This window comes from Colobus angolensis, unplaced genomic scaffold (genome assembly GCF_000951035.1).
Source record: "Colobus angolensis palliatus isolate OR3802 unplaced genomic scaffold, Cang.pa_1.0 Scaffold44, whole genome shotgun sequence".
Lineage (NCBI taxonomy): Eukaryota > Metazoa > Chordata > Mammalia > Primates > Cercopithecidae > Colobus > Colobus angolensis.
Genome location: NW_012117821.1, coordinates 5516016 through 5521350, shown reverse-complemented (window position 1 = coordinate 5521350; position 5335 = coordinate 5516016).

Here is a 5335-nt window from a genome sequence, read left to right as displayed (position 1 = left end):
GCCTTCTTCATGGCAGCAAGGCCGTGGGGGCTGTGGGCGTCATCTCTGGCCAGTTGGGAAGACAGCCAGTGGCAGCTAATGGGAAGAAACAGGGTGTGGGTCTTTGCTATTTCTACTTTAAATAAAGTTGCTCCAAAAGAAACCTAAAATACCACTGACCTGTGGGTTTGAAAGAAACAGATGGGAGAAAATTTTCCGAACTCCCTAACCCACCCCTGTGCTACAACTCTCACTTCACGCTTTTAAGGCCCACCTTTTCCCATCAAGAAGAAATGTCTTTGAACATCTCTGAGGTTTATGTGGTTCCCTCTTTCTGAGAGATAATTTGTTGTTGAGTTTTATTTTCTAGTTTCTTTGTGGGGCTGTAGAGAAACATCAAAGGGTGGAAAATGCCATTTTCACTTGTAAAGTAGGGCCTCACATTGTGCAGGAGGAAATAAACCAGACCCGGGCTAGGATGAATGGAGTAAGTAGAAGCATTTGAGAGACAGAACAATTATGTGGATTTGATTTTCTCTGGGGAGGCTCTTCACATTTTCCTATTTGTAAGGGAGCTAAAGAGGTTACAGCTGAAACTCAAAGCTGATCTGTTTTCACATTCCGCTCATGTGGGCTTCAGAGTCACACAATTTCACTTTCAATTACTTACCACGCTTCATTGATCTCTGACTTACTTTGCAGCCATTGGTAGTCTTCCTATTAGATCCAGTTCCTTGGAGACAGAGCCCCCATCTTATAATCTTGTTCCCCACATAGAGCCGGCCCCAGGCAGAGCACATGCTGTTGCTCAGTACTTGGTCAAACGCCTTTTCTCCACTGTTGATTTATGACGATTGAATAAATCCCAGGCAATGGTTCTTTTTATAAGAAGATGCTTGGTGGTGAATCCATACACAGTAAGTACAGAATATGGAGATTACTGGGAGAGGAAGGATCATTTCAAAACAGGATTTGTGCACAGAGACGTTCACTAGAGTGTTGTTTATAACAGCAAAAAGTGGAGACAACTTAAGTGTTCCTCAGTAGGGAAAGTTGGGTAAATTATGGTATGTGCATACAGACAGTGAGAGAGTAAGCAGCTACACACACACACACAAACACACACACACATATATATATGGACACATATATGTGTGTGTGTATATATATACATATATATATATATATATTTTTTTTTTTTTTTAAAGACACGGTCTTACTCTGTCACCTAGGCTGGAGTGGAGAGATCACGGCTCACTGCAGCCTCTGCCTCCTAGGCACAAGCGATCCTCCTGCCCCAGCCTCCTGAGTAGCTGGGACTACAGGTACACGCCACCATGTCTGGCTAATTTATTTTTTGTAGAAACAAGGTTTGCCATGTTGCCCAGGCTGGTCTCAAACTCCTGGGCTCAAGCGATTTTCCTGCCTTGGCCTCCCAGAGTGCTGGGATTACAGGCATGAGCTACTGCACCCGGCCAGTAAGCAGCTATTTTAAAGAATAAGGTAGAGCCAAATGTTCAAAAAGATAACCAAGAAGAATTAGTCGGTATGATGCCATTTATGTAAAAAAGGACTAAAAGGATGCATACATATATAAATACACGTGACGCATACACAGAAACATTTTGGAAGGATACACAAAAAACTTCATATTGGTTATCTCTGGGGAGTGGACTAAGAAGTCAGAAGTGGGACCGTTAGTCTGTTACTTAATTTTCCTGTTAGTACTTGAATTTTAAAATTATGACTGTATTATTGCTTTTATGTTTATTTTTTAAACAACAAACTAGTTGTTTAAGCAAGCTATTTTTGGATGGCAATGAGAAAAGTTAACTGTAAAAGATGCCCCTCCAAGGGGCAGGGGTGCAGCAAGGCGGAGTGGGGTGGAGAGGGAGGGCCCAGTTGAAGGCACACATTGCCCTTCACTCTGTGACTCTTGGCTCCCTCTGTTTTCGGTCGCTGGCCAAACCAAACAGCCTTCCAGCTTTGTCCCATGAGGTGGAGACGAGACGGACCACGAAAATGTTCTGAATCACAGTCTTGGGGTGGCTTGAGTTAGGACTTCCTGGACATTCACCGACCACTGCCAGCTGCCACCAACCCTGCTCTGGCAAGCCATGTACCCTACAGCACGGTACATGGATGACACTGATCACATAGATAAGGACTCCATAGTTTGGGGGTGAATCAAGTTATTGTCTCACTCAAAACCCACCAATGGCCCATCTCTGCTTGTTGTAAGGTCCAAATTTACCTTGTATTAGCATTCAAGGCTTTCCATGGCTCAGTCCCACTCTTACCTTTTCAACCTCATTTGCCACGACTTCTTGAGTATATGCCAACATATACACCAGGACTGCCTGGGTTGGAATCTGGGCTGTGCTACTTACCACTCTGACAGTAGGTAAGTCACTTGCCCCTTCAGTGCCTGTTTCCTTATCTGGAAAGTGGGGAGGATAAGAATAGCACCCGCACCATAGGACTGACATGGAACTGTGTGCATTAACAAATGTGTGTGCGGAACAGTGCCTGCCATACAGTAGGTAATTCCCACCCTCACTCCATGGCTCTGGCCGGAATGCCTTTCTTGGCCACAGTCCTGGTCATTTTTCAGAGGCTCTATCTGGCAGCGCCCCATCATGAGGCCTTCCCTAATCACCCCAGGTACCAGTGGTTCTTGGACATCCAGAATCACGTGGGGAACTTGGTGAAGTGCAGATTCTTCTATCTAACTTCTCAGGATCCCACTGGAGTCTGTGACACGGCCCAGGAAGCTGCACCCAGGTGATACCCATATGTGTAGTGCAGGGTCACACTTGGAGTAGGTCAGTACTTGGAAGGCCACCTTCTGCTGTCTCTCCTAGGGAACAGGCTGGGTTCTATTCATCTTCCCATTTTCTACAATGTCTCATGCATGTTAGGCTCCTGACAAATGTTTTTGGACTACTCATGACCTGCTTGGGAGAAGGGCTCACCATCTTATGCCTTCTTGCCCTCTCTCTGATGCTTATGGCACTAGTGTGAATATGGGTGCCCTCATGAGAAGTTGGTGGTATAGCTGATGCCACTTAGACCACAGATTCCAAGCAGGCTCACTGGCTTTTCCCAGGTCTATCTATCTTCCAATAGATCTGTAGGGAAAGTAGTCCACTTGGGTTTTCTTTAGCTTTCCATTAAGAAAGAAAGTGAGAAGCCTTCCTCGGCTAGGGGTACCATCAGTCACTTGGGGGAAATCTTTAAAAATCGAGCCTAGCCTGACCACTCCAGACTGGATTCTGAGCACCATGTAGGTTCGAGGTGGGGTCTAGGCAACGGACCAGGTTCTGCAGCTGATTCGCATGACACCCTTGATGATGCACCAGAGCACCACCCCAGGTTCTCAACGGGGGCTGTGCTTCAGCCAGGCATGCAGAGGGGCTGGAGCTTTTGAGGACATAAGGCCCTTCCCCAACATAACCAGCCTCTTGGCCTAGGGGCCAGCCCTATTCATTTCATCCTTGTTATTTAGCAAAGCAAGTGAGTAGATGCTGGGGAAGGTCAAGCATCCTTGGGAAAGAGACTCTGGAGAAAGAGGGCAGGGTTGTCCTTAGTGGAAAGGCCAAAGTGTCCAAGAGGACTCAAAATCCTCTATTTAAAATACAATCTCTTTCTTTAAAACCCAAAAGCTTCCTGTTAGTTCCAGCTCCTGTATTTCTCAGCTCACATCAGCTCTGTGAAGTAAGGTCTTAGGCTGGAATCCACCCTACAGCCGGCTTTCGAAGGCCCTTTCTGGAATTCGGCAGGCAGCACACAAGTTGCCTCAAAGACAGGGTAGAAATGTTCTGTTTTGTTATTTTGTAAAGTTTCCTGAAAGTTTAAGAATAAAAGGGGAGTGAAAGCTTCTGCTTTGTCCGTAGGAAATCCACCCCCCTGTCCCCAACTGTGCCCTGGGAGCCTCACAGATTTCCTGAAGTTAAAAACAAACACTGTGACCATTTCTTACTACTTGCAAGATTTAATTCTTCCTTTAATATAAATAAGGCAGCATGAAACACCAAGAGCGCCACTGCTTTCTGCTTTAGAAGCAGCTTTGGTGCAGAAAAGATTCCCATTTCCCCACCGAGTTCTGTTGTCTCTGTATAAACAAGAAGCCAGAAGGTTTTTTTTTTTCTTTTCCAGTGAACTTTCTCCTGGAAGCAAAGGAGAAGCTGTGGGAGATCGAGGCACAGTTTTGGCTTCTGGAGGCTGTTTTTTGGTTATTGGGGTCTCTTCAAAGCAAAACGGGATCAGGATGAAGGGGGGAAAGGCATGGGCCATAAATAAATAAGGAAATTTGCCCCAATTCTACAAATGCATCTGATGGAATGAGGAGAGTGGGGCTGTGAGGGGTTCGGGGTAACTCCAGGCTGCTGTTAGGGACGCACTTGAGCTGGTTCATACCCTGGAGTGCCCCGCAGCTGGGTCTAGGGAGAGGTAGGCCCAAGCACGTGTTCAGTCTAATTCCAGCTCACACTGGAAGCCTTCCTACAGGTTTGGTTGCCCTGATCAGAGCCGAGCTGCCCCACCAGGAATTAACCCTGGCTGGGCAAAGGGTCCATTTTCTCAAGCTTTCGGAGGCTGGTTGAGAGAACTCCTAGGGATGGGGGAAGGATCTCCTTCCTTCAGTTTATGGGGGAACTGGGCACCCCTGTCCAGTTTTTGTATGCTCTCTGGAAGGCAAGGCCGGCTGAAACCCTGGAGGGAGAACACAGGTATATTCTCGACCCTGGCCCCCTGCAAGGGTAACTGAAGTGATGGTGAGAGAAAATCTCAAAGGGCCAGTGAAGCCACAGGTGGAGAAGAGGCTTCCTGATCCCCCTGAACCAGACCTGGAGATGGAGCACCTCATCGAAGAAGTCCACTGTCTTACAGTAGAGACTTCGCTGCAGGACGCAGGGCCAGAAGAGGTTGAGAGGCTTGGCCCTGCACACAGCCTCTGGGAGTGCCATGGCCTCAGGCGCCTTGTAGTTGCCAATGAAGAAGTGATAGAGCTTCTTTTCCAGCTCTCCTTTGCCACAGTCACCCTGTGTCTCTTTTTCCAGGTCAGCTTCTACCTTTAGTATCCGTCCTCCCCCTACCACAATGATAGTCAGAGACCAGCTTTGGAGAGAATAAAGAGAGGTGCAGGGCTGCTAAGCTGGCATCCAGTGTGGCAAATGACACCCACCATGCTTGGGATCCAGTACGTTGGGGAAAGGACAGCAGAAGGAGGTGCACCTGAGTGAGAAGTGTAGCTGGAAAAGTGGCTGGGTTTCTCTATGCCACCAAGTACCCATTTCCGTGGGACAGAGACGTTAGTCACTCGGGCCTGGAATTTATACAAGGTCTTTTCTCCAAA